Genomic DNA, 24,528 nt, shown 5'->3' with positions numbered 1-24,528 from the left:
TTTCAATAAATAATCCATTGTAAATCTGAAGAATTAAAATATTCATTAGGTGTAGAAATATTTATTTTGCAGAAAAACTAAACCAATAAATCTGCTGATAGGATAAAACCGAAAACAAGGAATTTAGTCTGCTATTATTGGCGCTGAGCCGAGAGATCAGAAGTTCAATGGCATTGAGCAAACAACGCAACCTGCAATGTTCATTAGAACAAGGTCGCTCTGTACTTAAAATATCTTTAAAACCTAAAATGTATGAATAAAAATGTTGTTATTTACATAATAATGGAATACACACTTATAAATAATCCTTAAAATCTGAAGGCCTTGACAACTCCACCAGTTAATTGTTCTCATCATTATATAAAGTGTGTAGATACCTATCTAAAGTGTCTCCCCTATTTCGTTTTCTTTTCTTCTCTTCTTTTCATCCTTTCTTTCTTATTATTAATCTTACTTATTTATTTATCTGTTCACAACTATTCACCTCGCGGAGGCCACTCTCTTCCTGATATTATAGTAAGAGTTTTAATAGAACGATCATTTCAATACAAAGATAAGTATTTCACTCAGACCTTCAAGTACCAATATTAGAAAAAAATAGTATTCAATTTGAACTATGTTTCTTCTTCTATGCATAATGTATTTACTAATTCATGTCTATTTCTGTTTTAGAAGAATCAGAAAAAAATTTTATTCTGCACTAAATTATTTTATATCTGCCAATTATATCGTTTTATAATTTGCGTCTAACGGTTCATAATACTCTTTGTTTTCTTTTTATAAAATCGTAACTACCCCTCTATCTCTTTATTTAAAATACATCTCAACACAGATGAAAAATTAATTATGATTATGAAAAATACGATAATTCTGTATTATGAAAATATGATCGTTAAAAAGTGAGATTTGGATTATATATTGAAAATAAACGGCTAAATAACATTACAAACATGAAAGATAAAATATAAATCAGTAACACAAAAGATATGATTTATAAAATTGATTGCAAAGAGACAGGGCACTAGGAAATCACAGCATGCGAAATAAATGAAATAGAAATGTTTAATATAGTATCAGATAATAAATACAGAAAATATATAGGATCTATTTCCATGACTAAAAATATTAAAGTCTAATAAATTTCAAGTCGAATATGAAAGGAGAAGATAAACATTAAGTTGGCATCATTAAAAAAAATGAATATTTACAATAATCAATGGGTGACTAAAATAGATAATAAGTAGAAGTGGAATAAGGCTGAACCTTTTCAAATAAATGTATGGGCAGGAGGGGGCAGCTGGATGGAAGCATAATTAAAAATTGAAGAAATACATTAACATAATACATTTTGTCAAATATTATAGTAAAATATTTGTTCCGGGAATAAAATATTGAAAGATTTAGAAATCAAGAAATATCCCTTCAAGGGCAGATGTGAAAAATAAAATAATTAAGGTAAGTACATAAAAATAGAAGGTTTTTCTCAATTCATATAATAATTGTTATAAATATTCAATACAATATAATTGTGAATAATATAAGTTTAAAAAATGAAGGCTGATAACAAATAATTCTAATATAGTTGTAGATTGGACTTTGTCCGAAGATTGAATAGAGTAGTGAGAGGTTTTTCTTTAAAAAGAAAACAATGATATGTATAATATGAAAAAAATATATTACGCACTATAAACAACATACGCATTAAAAATTCAGACTATGATAAAAATATGTGTTAATTTGTTAATCTTTTATTAAACTCTTATCGGACCCTCATCCCCTCTCATGAAGTCTCAAAAATGATGTTCTATGGGTTATAAAATGTATCTTCAGCCACAGGTGACCTTCAATACAATACAAAAGTATATTATTTTCTTACGGAAATCAACGGAACAATATATTTTTAGACTATGATAAAAGTATGTGATATTATTTATAATTGATCTTTTTATTAAACTCTTATCGGACCCACTCCCCTCTCACGAGGTCCTAAATCATGTTCAACTGATTATAAAAAGGACTTAATATGGATCCCCAGCCTTCGGTGTACTCCTATACAGAGCAAAAGGATATTATTTTCTTACAGAAAGTAACGGACAAATATATTTGAGGAAGAGAGCTATTTCTTCAAGCTGGCGATGAAACTGCTGAATCATAGTTCACTAAAAAAAATCAAGCTTGACATTTTCTTTGCTCACAAATGGTTGTTATATAACATTACTGACCCCACTAAAAAGGCGTTCGCCGATTTCAGCATATTCTTTTGAGGAAGATAATCATACTTTGATATTTTTAGTTATTTTAAAACTGCATGAGCCTAAACGAAGCGATAACTAATTTATTGAATAGTTAATTTAGAAAGTTTAATAATTAACACGTTTTGGGATACTGGATCTGTAAAACATCGTTTGTACCTCCTATTTCTGAGGATTTTCCACCTGTTGTACCAAAGATTTGAAGCAGTCTTGATATTTAGTACTTCCAATTTTTTTGGGATGCTTAACAGAAATTTGACGTTTGACATCTATTTGGATTCCAAAAGTACAAAAAATATGTTTTTCCTTTTTTCAGGAATTCCTTTTAACAGTTCATTTTTTTTTTTTTTTTTTTATAACTTTTACTAAATTAAACCAGAATAAATTCGCATAAATGTTATCCTCCATAATTTTATAGTTTGCAGCCTTGTTTAGGATTAATAACTCTTAATCTAATGAGATCCAGTCAGATGGGGATCAGGAAGTGAAAAATTCTGTAGAATATTAGAAAAGGTTCAGAAAATGCATCTTCTGAGTTTTAGGATCTTGTTTACGAATTATCTTCATCCATCTGACTGGATCTCACTAGATTCAGAGTTATTAATCCTAAACAATGCTGCATTCACATATCTTCTAATATTTATTTTTATATTAAATTTTCGTCCAAGTTCCCCTTTTTTGCTTATGCTTATTAAAAAAACGTATTACTCGAATAAATTCTAGCATTTTTCTCTTCCTCGTCCTCATTTAACGCAATGAATATAGCTTCTAATAATTATCGACTCTAATTGGCATCCAAACGGACCATCCAAAAAAAAATCAAAAATTGCAGATAATTTACTCTTGTTTAATTTAATTTGTAATGAATATTCGAAGTCATTCAAATAAGGTATGATTTTCAATTTATAACGTTTTTGGAATACTTTCAGAAAAGTACAACGTAGCAGAGTTGAAATTCGAAACCAGCCCTCTAAGCCCTCTAAAAAACGTAAACGAATTTTCAGTAATTCTTGATAATCTCCTATCGATACTAATTCCTATTCCTCATTTGACAGGATCCCGTGAAATTAAGAGTGGGTGTTCTTAAGGGATACTCGGGAAGAAAAAAATAAAGAGTACAAAATATAGAAAATTTACTTTTATTTGATTTTAAATAAGTTAAATACATTTTTTTTTTTTAAAGCATAGTTTTTCGTCCTATTTTATACATCTGAAAAAAAAATCAGGTGGCAACCATCAAATTTGTATTCAGCAAATTCAAGGATAGAAGAGCAAAATTCCAAAACTTTCCAGGTAAACCCCTTTTATGAGTTTCAATCCATGAACCTGAAGACGTCCGATACTTTTTATAGAAATTAAAAGAAAATTTAAAGAATTCTTCGGTAAGAATAAAGTATATAAATCTTTTATAAACATATATCTTCATATTCATAATTATAAATGTGTAATTTACGTAATTTGCTCCTTGACGTCAATAGTTTTATTACCTTAAAACGGGAAGAGGAAATTTTAGATAGTTAAATCGAGAAATATTTAAAAAGCGCCTGAAATCGAAAAATGGTATGTAATTATCGAATTACAAAGTTGATTAGTGAAACAAAAATAAATAATACTATAAAGGTTATAATTCATGAGCTTCATACAAAAAGTTCTTTAAAATATAACCATATAGAAGGCCTTGAGACCGACCTTAGGAGCAGTTTTTTGATTCAATTAATGCAAGTATATGATGTGGGTCATTACCAATCACAATTACTCAAACCGGTTTTATAATTGCTATATACTTTGAACTGTCCTGTAAACGTTATATAACTATGAATCATTCGGGGTTAGAGCACTTGCATCTTTGTATGTTATTTATAAAAACAAAAGGCTTATGTCAGTAATTAAGTTATTGACCTCGAGTTACCTAAGTTGCTTCTTTAAATCTGAGTTTTCAACGGATTCACCTAATTTTTAGATCCTTAGTCCAAATAACAAAGTTTGTTTGTTTGTTTTTGTACAGTGGCGCCAAACTTCATTGGTCATCAACGCCATTTATATTTCATTTAATTTTGCTTATATTAGTTTAATTTTATTTATTTTTTAATTTGATTATTATTATTTTCTTCCGTTCAATGTTATATTTTTGTCAGTAAATGTCGTGATTTTAGAAACTGAAACACTAATTCTATTGTTTTATCATTGCCTCCGAGTGTTTTTCAAATACCTGGGTAAATGAAATTACAAAGTTTCCCAAAATGGTCGTCGTGAACGAAACTGAAATAATATATTTTAGGTTGGTTATATAATTAAGATGTTATAGCAACTTTTTAACAGTTCTTTTAACTAAAACCTTTCTTTTGCACATTTGGAACGCTCAATATCGAAAACAAATTTAAAAAAAACCATAAATTTTCACAGGAACTAGATCAACTTAATTCCTTAATAAAATAAACGATGCATGCACACAGTTTGCAAAGAGTTGAAGATGCAAGACAAACTCTTGACCGCGAGCGATTCCACGCAAGCTTGCTTACAATTGGCCGAGAAATCTTGTTAATGCTTCCGTCACGGGATTTTCATCATACTCCCCCAATTATTTGGTCAGTGTGCCTTAGTTTTTTAGTGCCTGGGTTTTTTCGATAGTTATATTACTTCTAATATTTTCAAGAAAATACAATATATCCTGTGCAGCACTCGAGCAAAAAGATACTTAGTTTTTTTTTTACAAAACTACCTACTTTAAACGTGATTTCATGATTACTAGATCAATTAATACGTAGTTGCAACTTGTTGTTGTGCACCAGTGTAGAGCTAGTGTTACTTTAATATAATAAGATATTTTTACATGTTCTATTAATCCGGCCAGGGCTGGTCGACTTTTATTTTGAGACGCCCCAAGAACTGAAAACTCGATCCGGCTTAATTGGTTAGAGTTTGTAACCCATACTATAATCCTCTCCCCATTACATTAAAAAAGAATAAAACAAAATCATGTTCAGGAAATGAAAACTCTCAAGTACTGGTTAAATAAATAAAATATAGCACTTTTAAACTCTGGAATAACTGACATGGGTGTGTAATTGAACATATAAAGTAAAATGACCAATATACAAAATGATTAATTGATTAATATGGAAAATATAAATCATCTCCTGGTATCTGTGATCATATTTAACACACAACGTTTTAAGAAATTTGCAGACATATAGTTACTTTGCACTCAAGTTATATCCTTAATATAGGAAATATGGTTGCACTACTGTAAGGAAGTACTGTTACTAGATCAACGGTTGTGCAAGATGATTTGGTCAGAATCACGTTCGACCGCCAGAATTTTACCCAATTAAGAGGCTGGAAAGACCCCAGTAGGATTCCAGCAACCACAGGATTGACTCACGACTACAGTGTAGCAGAAAACAATTTTTTGTCCAGCCTGATTCGAACCCTTGGAGTTAGTAGGACCGTGCCTCCCACCGCGCTCCCTTAAATATAGTAAAAAAACATAAAAAATGTTGAATGTCAATGAAATGATTGAAAACATCAAAACAGCTTTTTGATTTTTGATTAGTTCCTACTTCACATTTTAACTAAGACAACTTTTATTTTTTTCCTTGTTACATTTATACTTTAGAGTAGCTCTTCACTATTATTACTGATACAAATCAGCAACATAGAGAGATATTTTTAAGGACGGGGCAGCTTAGTATCTGAAAAACTGATTTTCTAGATACTTCACACATATCTAAGGGCGGAAAATAATTAGTGTGCTTAAGATAAGGGTCTAAAAAAAAAGAGTCAATTAAATATCAATGAATGAGCAGTGAAGGGGGGGCTTTTTTTTTGTATAGACGACTGTTCAACCCATTCGTTTTTTGTTTCCCAGCCCTGTTCCCAGTACACAGACCTCTTGGAGTTTGTAAATAAGTCTTACTTTAATACACCATTTTATTCACGCAAAGGTTGTGAATAAGTTGGTAAGTAGAAGAATAAAAAATATAAGTTTACGCAATAGATACTGATTGTTTCAATCCTGTTTTCTGGACCGTCTTTAAACAAATTATGGCCTTTGAAACTATATCAAGGTAATGTATCCTACAGATAGAAGAATTTATTTTCAGAAAAACTTTGGATTAGTCAATAATATGTTTATATATTTGTGAATCAGGTACATATTCAAATTGTGCTTCACAAAAATTAAATTGATTAGTGTCATTCTATTTCAGTGAAAAGGCTAAAATGCCCAATTTGTGGAACTCGCCTCAGTTACAGAAAAACAGTTTACTAAAGGTTTTAATCCTTAAATTTTGAATTTGTCTCCAATAGTTTCAAGAGAATCCAATATATTGGAGTGCAGTGCTCGATTAAAAATATAAATCACTTCTGGAAAGCTTGGTACAAAACTAGATTTTTAAAACGATTATGAACTAACCTCTAGATAAATTTTTATCGAAAGTGGTTTAAAGATTTATGAGAATGAGGTATTCTCAGATATAGCGTTAATGATAAAACTATTTTCTTTTTTTTAATTCAAATTTTTTTATAGAACACAAAAATTTATAAATAAAGTGAGATATCGAAAGTTTAAAATCCAAACACCCTCTTTATCAGGAAAACAAAATTAAAGATATTATTAGATTTTTTTTAAAAGCATTTACTTTATTGTTTAATTTTGAAAGGTCCAAATTATATAATAATTTTTAGTATAAAGCAAATTACATAATGCATTTTGTTATTGTGCATCATTGTATAGTTTATGAGTTCTTGCTCACGAAGCTGCATCGTTTATGCATTTACATTAATATGTATGAGATATTATTTTTAACTCTTCTATTGTCATTTTAAAATTGTTGTTTTAACTTTTTTATAATAGGAATGCATCTTCATGAAATATTTTTTCTTTGTACAGGTATTTCCAAAACGATAGTTACAAAGATAGAACAAAGGTGTTTTGATGATATAAATTTAAATTAATAAATAACTTGGTTGCCCTTTTACCAATATTTTATTTATACATACACCAAGTAGTTTCCATAAAATATCGTAAAACATGTTATCTGAAATTTATTGTGTTTTTGGCTTCTTCGGATTCTTGAGAACTGATATCAGAGATTTCTAAAAGAAATGTTAGGAAAATTATATTTTTACAAGAATAATATTGGTGTTAAATTATAGTAAAGGACTCTTGGTTGAAGGTGAAACATTGCGATTAATAAATGTGTTAACATAGTGAAGGCTTTCTTTTTTTTTTTTAGTTTTACTACCATGTTTTATGACCTAGTACCTCGATTATTTTTTCAAAGTCAGATTATTCAATTACATTACCCTTTATAGACATTGCCGTCTCGAAGCAGTACTTTATAGTTCATTATAGAATCATTTTAATTTATTGATTACAGAAGATGGCACTGCTGTTTATTTTATCCACCAGTGTATAGTTCTGTCTATCCGTATTTACTTTAACAGCTACTATCAGGTACAACCCCTCTTTTTTAGTCTCCTAAAGATATAAGACGTACAATAATAACAGTACTTTCTTACTAAGTAATGCTCCTGACTATTTATAAGTTGTAATGGTAGAGATTTAATTTTTTTAAAAAAATTATTTTACTATTTTGTATTGTGTGATATCTAATGATGTTAAGCAAATCTTGAAAGAAATAAATAATAAGGAAGAAGTAACAAAAATTATATAATCGAATTTGTAATTTACAATTTTGTTTCTTTTAAAAACATGAGTTTTACCACATTTTTACTTTGTTATAATTTTATTTCATTCAAATAATTTTAAATAGTTTAGGTTTCATAGCAATTCTACCATTTTAATATCTGTTCACTTTTATTTCTTCTGTCTCATGAAGTACTTTATGTCCCAAGCCAACCCAGATTAGATCGGGAAGATAACTTGTGGTAACATAGGGCTTCAACAGAACCTCCAGCACCAAGGAATTCAATACAATTAAATTTTAAACTATACTTAGTTTTAAAAATAAAAGTTATATAAGTAAATGCTGGAGACGTTTGTCTGTTGTATATGATTTATATTATAGGTGTTCCAGTATCAAGAGAGGACTTGCCTGAAAATGATAGATCGTCATCATAATTTAATCAACTATTCGAGGTTTATTCTTTAACTATTTTTAAGTGGTCTTTTTAACAATGTACAGGAATAAATACCACATTTAGTACACTGAAAAGGCTAATATCGTCAAAAATTAGTTAAATACTGGTTGCATCATTTGTAATTATAAACTTCATTGCAAAGCCTTTTAAATCTCTGAGTTTTATACTCATTTTATACTTTGTATAATTAAAGTAACAGACAATAAGTATGTATTAATAAAGAAAGAAGGAATGGCTCACCAGTACTGCGACCTGCTACACGCGAAGTGCACTGAGCGGCCGCCGGCGTCGGACTGGAGTGGGAGAGCCAGAGATGGGGATATAATTGGGGTTAGCTGTGACCTTCTGTCTGGGTTCTGGTAACCTCTCTCTGGTACCCTTCTGGGTTCCTGTCCCTCTTTTCTACCTTTAAACACCTACACTCTAGGGACATATCCAGGTGTTATTGGGGATTCCGGGACGTCGTTACGAAGAGAGAGGGTGTAGGTAGCAGTTTTCATGATATTTTCTAAAATAAATTGATTACTAGTTAAAAATGTTCGGATAAAATATTAGCAAAATTCTTGTTCATTTGCAAACATGAAAACTACTGCTCCCATGAAGAAACTACTTTATAATAAACCCAACTAGCTTTAATTTTAGTGCAGGCAAACATCTTTACTTCTAATAGGTCCTGAGATGTAGTTTTCATAAATCAAACTTTTTTCCGAACAACTAGAAATCAACATTTTGTTAATTTATTTTGTCAAATTTCATAAAAACTACAACCCCTACGAGGATAAACGTAATAAAACTACTTCATTGTACATTAGACTAGCTATAATATGAGTGTTAAGATACCTTTACGTCTAATGATTCCTGATTTCTATTTTTTGTTGCTCCATCGGACAATTTATCTTACTTAAATCAATTATCAATTTATCATACATGATACAGCCTGTAGCTGTTGAGCAGATCTCCTAGCAAGGAAATCATCCTAACAAAGTTCTAATTCGCACACAAGACTGATATAACAAGAAACTACAAAATCAAATCAGTGAAGTAAGTGAAGAGGATGAGATGAAACCTACAAATACAAGTAAAATTAAATAAAAAAAGTATTACACTTTTTTTTTTGTAAATAGACATGCTCTAACATAAGAAAATTATTTTTTAAAATCGGTTAGCTGTTTACTCTTATCTAGTTGTGATCCTATGATTATGCTCAGCCTTTCCCAAGAGGATTTCGTGTTAGTTCAAAGGGAGTTTTAAATTTCAGTATTTTGTCATATAAATACGTCCTTATTATAATACGTACTTAATATTAACCTACAAGATACAAAAAAAAAAAAAAGAGTTATATACAAATATTTACTAAAAAAATTGATATAAATAATTATTTTCCACTCATAAACATACTATAATTGTTCATTGTTTTTGTTTGGGTTATGCTGATTTATTTTTATTTATAACTAATATTTCGATAAAATTCAATTTAGGACTCAATTGTTGGAAACCTGATTATTTATACATATTTATTTATTTATTATTTTAAAAAAAATGAAATTACAGTTTGATCAACTCTCACAGTTTTATTGAAGGCCTAATACAAATTTTAGGGATAATTCTTTTCCGATGAAACTTCTTTCTGGAAAGTTATACTAAATTTTTTTTTAAATTTTTTTAAATTTTATTCGTACGGTGTTGTTGAGCTTTGGGGCTCAACTAAACCACCAAATTCTTCCCGAATCCAATCCTTACAGTCCTAAATCCTTCGTAAAATCCTTAATGCTCCTTACTTTGTCACAAATCAAGTCATCCATCAGGACCTCAATATCTCATATATGTTGCCGATTTGGCCAGAACCAGATACCAACCCTTCCAAGATAAACTTCCCAGCCACCCAAATCCACTTGTTTCTAACCTGGCTTCTCCTTCATTACCTAATAATCCTCCTAGGCGTCTGAAAAGAAGATGACCTCGAGATCTTCTCATCTATAAATGTTATTGGAGTTCTATTAATGGGTAGATTCTCCACATGTTTGTATCATGTCACTATATCACCTGCAGCAAATTTATTTGTTGTATATATTTTATACAGTCGTAAATAACAATAAATAAATTATTTTAAAAAAAATTATTCGTCTTTGTAGGTTTCATCACCCCCGCTTCACATACCTCACTTATTTGATTTTGTATCGTAAGTATAAGATAAGGGAAGTTTCTTGTTATTTCAGTCATGTGTGCGAATCAGAACTTTGTTAGGATGATTTCCTTGCTAGCAGATCTGCTCAACAGCTACAGGCATCATGTATGATAAATTGATAATTGATTTCAGTAAGATAAATGCAAGCATTATATCTATCTATGTTTCAGCGAACTTGCTGTATTCAACTTCTTATTGTCCGATGGAGCATTAAAAAAATAAGTTTTTAAGGATTGGAATTTAAAATGATTTGGTCTGTTCCAACAATCACTTATGACTGTCCGGAACTGTACGGAACATATGCAGAACTGGTTTTGGAAGGAAATTCCCGTACTATCCACAGCTCCGTACGTTCCGGACGGACAGTCTGAAGTGGTTGTTGGGATAGACCTAATATGTTCTGTATTAGAAAGTGGAAATATTTTTCACTAGACGATTAGGCACTTCAAAGATAATAACAGATAAATGAAAATGTGATAGTAAAATGAGTGTAACTCCATTGGAAAATAATTGTGACGATCGAAGACACTCCGTTATCCGCAACTTATCGCCAAGATAATTTGAATAATGCGTTATGAATTAATCGGATGCATAACCTTATCAGCTCTATTGTCCTCTGATAAGGAAGAGAAATCGCCAATGGTGTCAGGGGACGCAGCCTTCTGTGGCTGTCAATTTTAATTTCGCAATATCCATTATTTCATTTTGAGAGGTTAGATTCAGGGTTTCGTATAGACAGTAAACAAAATAATTATTGTTACCCTAAACAAATTCAAGATGAATAAAAGGTCATCTCAGGATTATCAGTTTTTGTACTGAAAAATAGAGCCGATATAAACTTGTTTGCGTGTTGTGCTGGAGTAAAAGCAATACATAATAATACAGTTGTGAAGTATCAGAACTCATTCAGAATATTTTTATAAGTTGTAAAGTAAGTTAATGATAATGATCAGGTAACAGGACTATCACAGAAAACTGTCATTGGTGCCTAATGTAATATGAGGTTGTATTGGCGTTAAAAATAATATATAGAGAAAAATACTTTATTAAAAATGTTGTGCTGGCCAACTTCATTAAGTTGCCTCATACACAGCATACTTATAACTAGTAAAGAACAATTTATTTTATTTTTTTAAGCCTATTAATATATTCAGAGCATAAAAATATCAGGTTATAAAAATAACATTTTAAGTTGTTTTTCTTTCTTTCATAATCATGTTTTGATAACATGATGTATTTTTTATTATCTGTTAATGCCACTGAGCTTTAGCTATATGGTGCTAAAATAAATTAATAAAAAAAAAATATATAGCCAATCTATAGTTCAGTTATGATTGATGGTCGAGTATTGCATTCTCCAAAGTGACAGTGATCGAATTATGGAGCTTTTGGAAGATTTTGGAATTATAGAGAATAATAAATAATGAAACCATATTTTTTTTTTTTTTTTTCCATACTTCTCGACTTGGTTCATAGTTCGAACACTTCCACTAAATTTGTGACCTGTCCTCTCCTGACGACGGGAAACTTATTTTATTTAAGAAAAACTTTTTTTCAGAGATTTCTCAACCCATGTACAATATCTTGGAAACTATCTACCCCGCGAAAACTTTGTATAACCTTTCTAAAGTAGAAGAAATGTGATAAAATTAGAGTCCTGCATGTAATGTAGGATCCAGGATGCAGTTTTTCCCAACAAGAAATCAATATTTTGTGACTTTATTTTGCCAAAAACCATGGGAACTACTTTTCTTATTAAGATCAGTTTTAATAGGTTTATTAATAAAGACATATATTATTGTTAATTAATAAAAAATAAATTAACAACAAACAAACTATATTTCTAAAATCTACCTGGAACAACTCGTACGCTTCCCTGCTGTTATCCCATATAGAATCCGCCAACAATTATAAAATGCTTTTTAAAATGAATTTAAATAACTTAATTTTGAGTGTTAATCAACGTTTATAGGTCTGAAAGTTCCTAAGATATCAAACGTTTCCCAAGATGACTGTTTTCGACGAATATAAGATGTGGTCAAAATCGTATAAAAATGTTTTTTTATCCTGTTCTAGAGTGTGATATTGATCAACTATCAATAATTAAATCATTCTTAATAATTAATTAAACTTATAATTATAATAATTGTCACACTATTAATGAAATAATTAGTTTATCAGATGAGTACATTAAAGAACTAAACGTTATATTTATAAGACCTCTCAATACTATATAACAGAGTTAATTAGCAATCAAGTATATATAATACAAAGAAAACAGAAAAATATTCAATTCAGAAGAGAACAATTTAATAACTTCTGTTACTTAGGTGTCATGGACTGGTCTGTTCAATATCCATCTCCTTACTTTTTTTAATTAATTCTACAGTAATGTCCCATACATTGTTTTCCCATTATTCCAACAGTAGTAGCATCGTAGTTCTCGAGAACTTCCCTTATTTCCATACGCGATCTCCTCACCTTCAAGTTAGCAATCAAACCCCTATTTGCCTTACGAAGGACTTCATTACTGGGTATGGGAGGACTTCATTACACAGCTCGTTTAGTTTATTCACTGCCTGTCGTGTAACATAAAGTCTGGCGTCGCCGTATTAGAGTTAGGTCCCTTCCGAATGACAAATGCAAGTTGTTTTTGATGCATTATGTGAATATCACTGCAATACGATGCATATGTAATGATTTCACCACTGGTTCAAAAGGAGAACTGAATTATTCCTACCATTGACCATAACATAGAAACCAATAATTATTTGGATTCAAATTCAGCTTTGGCATGAATCGATGTTTAACTACTGTCCAGAACAACGCCTGTTGTCATGTACAATCACTTTTTATCACATATCCTTTCCATAACCAGATCTACCTTTTTTACTTTACAAATGGTCTTTGAGTGTCAAGAAACTGTCGACAGACTTGTATTCTGTTGAAGTGCAAGTCCATTAAAAGTTTGGTGAGGGTTTTCTTCCACAATAGGTCTATGTTCATTGTCAACAATTGCTGGTGAATGTCTTCCTCAGGGTAGGTTATACAAATATGTGCCACCAATCAAAACTTTTTCAAACCACTGGTGAATAGTGCCTTACAACACTCCCCAAACACTATGGTGTTTTTCATTCAACAGGCATTCAATATTTCATGCAGCTTGGGTTGCCAAGTATTCAAGCTTAAGCTGATAAAAAATTATGTGTTTCCATGGTCATATTTTATTGCATACTAAGTAATGTGCAATCAATTGGAATTATAGTAAATATTATAAAAAAAGAGAGCATTAGTAACAGCTCATTATAATCTGTAAACATAAATGCAGTAAACAACCATAGTCCACTAATCCCACTTTGGATTTTTGAAATAATAATAATGAATATTTCATATGAAATGACACAATAATTAAACATGTATTGTAATCATGACAAAATAAATCTCTAACTGTGATTTTCCAGATTACCAAATAGTGTAGCTATTTTCAGTACAGTAATCACTTTGGATGATGTTTTTAACAAGATTTTTTACAGTTTGGAGTGAGCCATCAATTCATTAATTTACCAACTTGTTGGGTTTCCAAAATATTGGAAAGATTAATACCCCCTCTTTACCATGTCCTATGACAAAATCTGCTCTACTAGGTATAACTATTTATTTATTTATTTAACCAACAGGTTGTGATTTTTTGTTATTTGCCTGATTTCTGCCACAACATTAAATATATTATCTCTAACGTCATGGGGTGATCCCTCCTTTTTGGCCTCCCAGATTTGTTGTTTATTTTATCCAATTTTCCTGTACTCTAATAAATTAGGAGTGAATCGAATCAATCCCTTGCCTCCCAAATCTGCACTCAAAGTATTAATAAATTAGTTTGTATGCAGAGATAAATTAGAATGAGTATACCAGAATAGAGTTAAGCAATTTTCTAAAAAAAGTTCCTCTGTCTGACTATCTTAAAAAATGAAAAAATCATAGTCAACAAGATTCTTACTTTCTGATGACCCCTTTTTAAACTGCTTGACTTTCTACTCTTTAGGAATTCATCCTGGTTGGAGAATAACCATTAAATGTGATGCACTGATTATGTAGATTGAATAATTTATTCAACAGCCTTCCTCACTCTATTTACAGATGAGACTTGCACGGTCCAGTTCTATTGATATCACCCTAATATTGGCTATGCAACACAAAGATAAATTATATTTCCAATTCATATTCAAATCTAAATCTCAGATGTTGGATGAAAACCTCTTATTCATAATTGTAAATTTTTCAATTGTTAAAAGTAACAATTTTAAAAGCTCCTTTTGTGTTACCTCATTCAGAAAAGTACATAGGTTACTAATAATTTATAAAATTAAACTGTTGTAATGGTTGTTAGCTGTTTTCCACAATAGATAAGTATTTTATCAATTTCTCAATATTATACTGTAGTTATTACCTAAAAATCCCTCTTTTTGGTGGAAGAGAAGACTATTACCTCCATCCAAACTTCCTTTATAAATCTATAATAACAAAAGTCATAGCCTAAAATTGTTTTTCAAACAGCTCTGTGTAGCACCAGAGAAAAAAGTTTGAAAACAACTGTTATGTAATCAAATAGTTCTGTGACTTTTAAACCAGTTATTAATGTCAGATTTATTGATTTGGTCTAAAAAATGTATTATGTTTATGTTACTTGAGGTGTTTTGTAAAATAAAGGAATAAGTTTCAACAGAATAATAAATAAAAAACTAGTAATATATTTAATGTTTTGTCGATAACATTAGAAATTATGTGGACAGGATATTTTATTATTTTTATAAATTATAATACCATTATCATATTTTATGGGAGTTTCTGATTGTTTTTTCTTTTACAAAGATTTATTTTCCCTGAAACCATACATATGATTTGAAGCAGATTTTCAGGATTTCACTCATGTAAATTCCTTTTAACATGTATATCATTATTTGTAGAATGTTGGACTCTGATACATCCATCATCTGTAATGATTGTATCTTTAAAATAAAAAGTTATAATTTAAAATTCAATTCTAGAGAGTACTTTCCTGATGCAATTGAAATGTTATGTTGAATAGTAAACAAAGAAGTAAATAAGATTTCTATTTTTAAAAAAATCACTCTCAAAGTCCTTATTAGATATATTTCAAACTAGATAAATTGTTGATTTTTCTTTTTCGTCTTATAATTTAAATAATTTTTGCTTACTATGGTGTGATAGAATACTAATGAATGACCTTTTTAATTATTTTGAAATATAAAATTTAACATAGTGTTAAAAATTTATATAAACTCTTACACACACTTCCTGGAGGTATATGATTAAAAATAGATTTTAATATGTTGGCTATGGTGAAGATAAAATGGCCAATAGAATAGGCCAAAATATTGCAAAAATTTGAAATATACTATAATAGAAACAAATAAATTTTTGTTATTATTACATAAGATGTGCTTAATGTGGTTCATAAGTGTTTTCCTTTGTCTTTAATATTTAATAATAAAAAATTAATCCCATTAACAAAAAAAAGCAGCCAAAATAAATTTGTTAATATATATTATTTTTGTGTCATAGAATTTTTATTTTGTTCATTGTGGTTAATATTTGGTGGAATTATTGATTGATGATGAGCTATATCTGGAATCAGCTTCATACTTATATAATGAATATTATGCATAATTATTATATTATATACAATAAATATTATACAAGAGAGAGAAGAGCAATAGTTAATAACAGAGCCCTTGTGGTCTTCTTAACTACCTGAGGAAGTTGAGAGAAAACAAAATGACTTAAAGTCAAGAACAGAAGCGAGTAACACCAGCTACAGAAAACCTGCTGCTTCCTAGTTTTCATACATGTTAATTATAGTTTATATATGGGCAAGAACACATCAAATTTTAAGTAATAATTATGTTTTTTGTATAATATGTAAACAGATCAGCACATCAATTCAAATTAAAGTGAATCTTATTTTTTATATTGAAATATGATACAACTCACATAATTCCATTCTTCTCCATATTCTTTTCATTACAAGCTTTTTATTATCAACTCCCCTCAACCATAATTGATGGATACAATTGAAGAAGAAAACGGTTTTCATTTAATTTAATTCTTTTTCTGATGTTTCTTTTATTTAAACACTAAATTTCAAAAGTTCTGATAGGGAAATTGATCAGAATAGTGTTAGCTGTGGCAATCTCAGGGCAATATTACCTGTTTTGGATTGTTTAAATAAACCCCATAGAATATTAATTATTTCCTGAGTTCATTAAATGGAACAGCCGGAAGGTCATAATAACAATTCAAACCAAAAAAAAACTAATCTACCTCATTGGAAATCAATTTGAACTATGTTTAATTTTACAAAACGTTCCTTACAAGTTAATGGGAAAAATTCCCTATTGAATGCTATGGTACTGTTTCTACCTAACAAAAATTATTCCATATTTTCAAAAAACAAACTAATGCAAAAATGCTTTAAGCTGAAATAAGTTGTTGTATAATGGTGCTACATTAGTTGCTACAAAATATATTAGTTTTTTATCCTTTAAAAATGGCTGGTTTAAGCCTTCCACATCCTCTACTCCCATAACTCTACATTTGCTCAGAAAGTAAAACAGCTAATGTTATGTTGAACTTTTTTAAACATAAGATGTCATTTAATTCCTATCAAAAAAATGGTAAGCCTGTCATTAACCAAGTGGGAGATACGGGCGCCCTTCAGAATATAGAACCTATTTCCTGAACACTTTTGGGTTATCAACAGAAATAAACTATGATCTAGTTAAATTAATTACTTTATTTAATGTTTAAAATGTGACAGAAACTGCACACAGATTCCGACTATTACAGCACTTACTAGACAAACGGTCTAAACTGCCAACTCATTACAAAAGACTGATCTATATGACAATAATAAGGCCCATCTGGACATACGGAATTGAGCTTTGGGGCTCCACTAAACCTTCGAATTCCTCTCGTATCCAATCCTTACAATCCAAAATCCTTCATAAAATCCTCAATGCTCCTTATTTTGTTACTAATAAAACCATCCATAAAGACCTAAATGTTCCTTACGTAACCGATTTAGCCCGAACCCGATATCATTCCTTCCATTATAAACTCCCTAACCACCCAAACCCACTTGTTTCTAACCTTGCTTCCTCTTCCATTCCTGGCAATCCTCCGAGGCGCCTGAAAAGAAGATGACCTCGTGAACTTATATTGTAAAATGTTTTTAGAGTTCTACTATTGGGTAGCTTCTCTACATGCTGTATCATATCATTATCATTATGTCATTATGATCAAATTTACTTGTTGTATGTTTTATACAGTTGTAAATATCAATAAATAAAAAAAAAAAAAAGAAAATGTGACAAATAAAAAAGTTAAATATTTATGAGAGGTCTTGATTTTTGACTAGCAAAAAGTTGATCTCTTCAAGTTGAAAGTTCATCTCATGGATGCCAGAAATAAACAGGTCAAACTATCTTGAAGCCCTTGTACCTCTCAGTTCTTTCCCAATTCATTAATTTATTATCTCTGAATTATTTTTATAAGGAAGTACAATAATATGAAAAATATATGCAATGAATGTGCACCTAGAGGTAATCTGAAGTATGTAAGATACCAGGTGCACTGAGTTCAGAGAGTCCCATGCACTAAATTGCCCTCCCTAATTGAGAGTGGAGGGTCCGCTTTATTGGTGAACTGATCCTAGTTTTTTTTTCTCCATGCCCTCCTGTGCAAAAACATTTATTAGCATGTTTAAATATAAATATGAAAAGTATATACAATAAATTGCTCAGTGCTTCCTCAGAGGTATTCTAAGGTTTATTGATGTAAGTCCACTATGTGCAGAGTAGCAGGTGCTAATTTGCACTTCATTTATATGTTAAGCAAGGACTGTTTACTTTTCTGGTAACTGATCCTAGGTTAAAATTTCTTCTACTTATTTTAGACAAAACAAAATAAAATTATGTGTATAAGAATTTCCAAAGAAATTATTCAAATCAAAGTTCTTAGTTATTTCAAATAGGACTAGAGGCCCACCACTGCATTAAAATTTCACTAATAAAGCCAATAGGCTTTAATGAAAATGATTTTATAAAATATTAAATAAATAATAATAGAAAAACTAAAGTCATCTCTCAGGAGATATATTAGTTTCAGCTATATTAGTGTTGCTTTAAAACAGCAGATAGCAGCACAAGCCTTCAAATAATTTTTTCATCTTAATTAAATATTTAATTACAGAATAGCTTTACCAATTGATAAATTAATTAGTCTATAAGAGATCATGTTTATACATTAAGAATAATTGGAAATATTATTTAGATTAAATTCTGCAGTATGGTTCAACATTTTGCTTGCTTCACCTTAATGCCAAATTTTGTAATTAAAAAAAACTGAAATTTACAGAAGTTAATAAGCACCTCAAAAATATTAATCCATTTCATTCAAGTTTTTATTTGTGGATCTGTAGATCATTATTATCCTGGTGAGGTGGAATTTAGACACAATTGGTGATACTGGATCTATTGGAATCCTAAACTTTTATTTAGCCAGTTAAATATTCATCCAGATCCTTAACCATGTAATATGTCATATTATAACTCATTTGAAACGGTTTTTATGAAAAAAAAATTAATACTTGATGTCAACGAACATATTGTATTCATTTTTAATTTTTCTTTATATTTTCATAATTTTATGTAGATTATAGACAATGACTTAACAGACTGGAAGAGTTAATATAAAATTGCTTAATATTGTCAGAAACTAAAAATTCAGAAAAAAAAAACTGTTAGTTCCTATATAGGAAATGTACAGGAATAAATTTAACCAGTTTTAACATGGCAGAATTGAACGCTCATCACAAAAATATTTATTATACTTCCAATTATAATGGACTTGAAGGTCTTAATTTTTTCCTATTTCTTGGACAAATATATCATATTTTTTCTTCTGAAGGATGTTTTTTTAGAACTAATTTTCCTAATATGGTTTAAGTTTTGAGTCACAGCTATCAGGTAAGTTTATAAGTCTATAAAGTTGTCCACTTGTTCAATAATTGTCTGATGATAAATGATTGAAAAAGTTGTGCCTAATGAGTATTATGTATGGCCAGAAAAATTTCATGATCTGCAAGCTGTATAAACAAGGGATCACCCATTCATAGAAGTTTTTTATTAGAGCCTGGGTTCTAACAGAGCCCACCTCACCAAATAAAGGACAGGTTTTTTGCATCATCATAACTCACGTCATTCGTATTCAAATTTACAAATTGATCTTAATTGTATAGGGTACATAGACTTAGATAAATTATTCTATTAGAAGCTACTAATTTATGTAAACCGCAAATATGGGTAAATAATAACTTTTTAAATCCCTTTGGGAAGAATTATTCTTTAAATAAAGCATATTAAAACAATCTTTTTAAATAACAAAAAAAAATAGTGAAGTCAACTAATTATTAATACAAAGATTTTGAGAAAAACTCCAGGATTCATGGACACACCATGAAATACAGATTCAAAGGAAATACTTATTGTGACCAATTGACACTTTAAATGCATTCATTACTGTGTCTTAAGTTAAATTTTCCAAATCTGTTATTTGTTTTTAATTATTGGTTTAAAATTTCTTTTCTGATATTATTCAGCCTTATTTTTATTTTTCAAAATACTGTTGTTGTTTTTAAAATTTTTTTGTTTTTTATTTATTTATTTTATAAATGGATCTACCCAAAAAGGATAATTAACATAATGTTTTTGTAAAGTTCCTGACTGCCTGTATTTCCAAATTTTTACTTCATTATAAATCAATATATCACTAATGAAATATTATTAAACTTCATATTTTTCTCTTGAATTTTTACAATAAAGTAAAAACTTAAACTAGCTTTGTACATTGCAAATAATATGTTGATAATTTTTAGGTCTAATTCTAATAGCCAAACCTAACTGGAAGTTCCAGAGCATAGAATGTCATAATACTCTCCTGTAATGTTCTGTGTAATTTTTGTTCTAATTTCCCTTTTTGAGATACCCCAAATAAATATCCTCTATGATTGTTGGTAAACTAATAACTCATATTTTGGTATGTCCATGGGTCATGGGGCACTCCTTTTAAGACACCTTGAACAAATGCTCCTTACTAGGCTAGACTACTCTTCTAGGCTCAGGCTCTATGCCCTGCCATCTGGAGGGGCCCTAAATACTATGATTGACCTCTTGTGAATTGATATTTTATGAAAGTGTTCATTATGTATTAAATATTAAATGAAATACTGAGTTGAACTGGTCTTGTATTTATTTATTTATCATGTTAAAGCTGTTCAGAAAATAAATACTTTATTCTGGGGTCCCATATCTTAAAGAGCCCTGGTCCCCCATTTGGTTAAAGACTGCCTTGCCTCCAAGTATAAAGATTGACTAGAAAGCAAGTTTATAGGAAGAAGTGGGTTTGTGTGGTTGTGTGATTTATAATGGAAAGATTTGTTAGTGGCTGTCCATTCTGTGCTAAATTTGTAACATAGGGGAAATTGAAGGCTTTAGATATAATTTAAGTTTTGATGTAATAAAGGAACATGGAGGATTTTTTGAAGAATTTTAGATCAAATAGAGAAGAATTCTGAGGGTTTCGTGGAGCACAAGAACTTCAACTACACATGGTTCAATGAGGCTCATTATATTGTTGCAGATGATCTTCTCTTTATAAACTTTAATCTGTAGCAACCTGCTACTACCTGCTGGTACCAGAATAAAATATAATACTCTTACAACCAGTGACTTTGAATACCTAGAGTTATCATTAGCTAAGATTTGAATTCATTATTCAAACCGAAGAGGATTCAATGCTTCGAAGGAGACAAAAATTTAACATAATACTGGTTGATCAGATAATTGTGCCAATACTTTGGTAATTTAACAGTGGTTTTATTTCTCAAAATTTCCATTTTTCAATTCAAATTTTCTATTTCCTTGATAACTGAGTGCTTAATGGAATACTAATACCCTTTGACTGCCACTGTCCTCCCACTCCACTAGGGTCTGAGGTGTATACGCTTAGAAATTGTACTCCCCACTCGGTTCCAGGCAAATACTCTACAGGGACCACTACAGAAATAAAAATTGACTCCTCAGGCCAGATTCGAACCGATGCCACTACAGTTCTGAGGTTTTAAAGACCATTCCTAATGGTCCGATTTTAACGAATTTTTTTTTAAAGGAATTTCTTGACCCTTCAAATAACTTTTAAAGACTTCCAACTCTGCTCCCTCAGCTACAGAAGGTCCTACTCCACCACATCCGATCTTTCAGTCGATTCACCTTCTGTCAACCTAACCTTATTGAATATGCATTGTCTGAGGTCTCTGATACTTGTACCCCTCGCCTCCTAAATTGGTGTCTAGGCTAAACACAGACCTTGACAAAGATTTGTTGTTTTTTTTAAAAGTAAATGTTGAACTAAGTAGAATATAAGTAGTGAGATTAAATGGTGGATGTCTGGTCCTACATGCAGTTTAAGATATGAAGAAGCTGATAAGCTTTCAAGAATAAACTTTGCGTACCTTTTATACCAAAGCCTGTATATGGATCACAGTCGTATTCAGCATTGTTCAAAATACATTACCAAATATTTGCTTCCAACGTTTGCCTCCACTACTCCAAATACTTTTAATGATCATTGCCCATGGTATACAACCCACAAAACTTGTCCAATACCGATCTTCGGACATATTAGGCTAGGCTAGACTGGAGTATAAGCTACCTTAAGTCTACGCAATGGAAAATGTTGATAAAAGGAAGCTTATGGCAATAAATGTTAGAAAAATTTGCAAAATAAGAAGCATCTATATTTTTGGTTAATGGGGGCTCGGCCTCTACTCACACGCTAATAGCATGAGGACCCCCTATGGAAGAACTGTGTAGGTATTTTAAAAAAGACCCATGGAATTGTTAAAATACACCCGCTCATACAACTTGTCTTACTTTGTAAGACTTATTTGAAATTAATTTAGGCCTTGTTGTATGGTTTACTATGGGCCCATCGTTACAACAAGGATGTTTCTGGAAGTACCTGTGAGGTAAGCGATATTAGCAATGAAATTTAAAAACTTTCTTACAGGTTTATTTTAATATTAACTTTACTGCTGAATTAATTATCTCCAATACATTTCAATATCATTATTAAAATCATGATCGTTAACTCTTTTATTACCCTCATTTCGTGAAATTAAATGAGTAAAGTAATAATTTTTCTAATGTATGTTATAACGATGCTATTCAATGTCATTGCCGTTGTTATAAGGCATCGACTATAATTAGTTACGAGCATTTGATCATTACAGTGGTATATTTACTTTTCCATGATGGCTGAAGTTAAAGTGAATATCTAATCATTTATTGATCTACAAGTTAAATTTAAGTTATTAAAATGAAAAGTTTATGGTTTTTTTCATATTCGTTTTCTCAATAACCTTCCCCAACCTTTTTGTCATCTTTTCCCCTAAAATAATAGAATTTTGCGACACATCGAAGGTATGTGTAAAGAGTTATTTGAAGGGTCAAGAAATTCCCTTAAAAAAAAAAGTTCATTAAAATCAGACCTTCATATAGACTTCTATCATTTCTTGTCGTATTTTCCTTGAAATATTTGAAAGAGTTAAAATGGAAAACTCAACAAGTGTTAGACCCTCTACCTCATTGGAATATCGAGGATCTTCATGTGAATCAGTTGCCAAAAAGAGCCACTGACATTGTAATAATCATTCTTGGCAAGAACAAAATTTATATTCAAATATTCGTTATTCCTATTTATATTAAATAAAAGAATTTATATCCGTTATTCCCACCTTAAGAACCACTAAAATACGATTTTTTGTAAAATAAAAACATAAAGATTTTGTTCATAATTTTTGCCTTCCCTAAAATATCGAAAAATTAAACATGAGTCCACCAATCTACACAAAATTTGGTAACGTATGAACAATGCTAAGTGAATGTTGTGAGATGAGCGCACCGCACCAGATTTTATTTGGAATTAAGTAGCCTATATAAAGCCTACTTATTTACAATTAAGTAGTTTATATAAAGCCTACTTATTTACAATTAAGTAGCCTACATAAAGCCTATTTATTTACAATTAAGTAGCCTGTATAAAGCCTATTTATTTACAATTAAGTAGCCTATATAAAGTCTATTTATTTACAATTAAGTAGCCTATATAAAGCCTATTTATTTACAATTATTTGGTTGGCGTCGCCAAGCCACTGGTCAATAAAGCCTATTTATTCACAATTAAGTAGCCTATATAAAGCCTATTTCAGCTGATCAGAAAATATAGTATAACTAATGCTCTTCAACAAGACTTTCTTTCGGACGAAATATCTTCTAAAATCAGTTTCAGAGTGACACCAACCGCTGTATAATACAAAACACTCTGACGCACCGCTATTATTTATTGTGAAATATTGCTGCCCCTTAAAAGTGCCTCACGGGGCAATTTCGCCCACTCCCATCCACCTCACCGCCAATACGCAACGCCACAAAACATCTATTGGTTTGAATTTTATGGTTACCGTATAAAACTGCACATTTGACATATTAATGAATAATCGTTTTAATCTCTCTAATAAGAACCACCATAGGTTAAAAATATAAAAAATAATTGATTGATTTGTTATGGATCGACCTTTAAGCGGGGGTTCTATGACGATGATAATAGTGAAAGCGGTCGCAATTACAATAATGGTATGACCGAATATGTGCTGTCTTACTATCATAGTTTACTTGATAGTTGGTAGTACTTTTAATTATCTACACATGCGCAACAAAATTACTGTCAGATCGTCGTCACCGTGGAACCTCCGCTATATACTGTCGATTTAAGAGGAGCTGTCCGGTTTGCATTGATGAATTATTTTTTCCTGCCGACGAAGAACATGCTCGAATAGGTGAAATATTG

At 30.3% G+C, this 24,528-nt stretch overlaps 1 protein-coding gene across 2 annotated transcripts in view; it reads right to left on the bottom strand.

Moving 5' to 3' along the window:
• The window catches only part of LOC106677711 (chitooligosaccharidolytic beta-N-acetylglucosaminidase), a 102,129-nt gene that overhangs the window by 31,995 nt on the left and 45,606 nt on the right, over window positions 1-24,528 (bottom strand). Inside the window, exon 1 of one of the 2 annotated variants that reach the window (XM_067049447.1) lies at window positions 8,598-8,736. The exons of the other annotated variant lie outside the window; for it this stretch is intronic. The gene's annotated coding sequence lies outside the window, so the exon portion shown is untranslated. Of the gene's footprint in view, window positions 1-8,597; window positions 8,737-24,528 lie in introns of those variants that run through there. 2 annotated transcript variants of the gene reach the window in all.

The sequence above is a fragment of the Halyomorpha halys genome, unplaced genomic scaffold (assembly GCF_000696795.3).
Source record: "Halyomorpha halys isolate HHAL.00 unplaced genomic scaffold, Hhal_1.1 Scaffold106.1, whole genome shotgun sequence".
NCBI lineage: Eukaryota > Metazoa > Arthropoda > Insecta > Hemiptera > Pentatomidae > Halyomorpha > Halyomorpha halys.
This window is presented reverse-complemented; position numbering and strand designations above follow the sequence as displayed.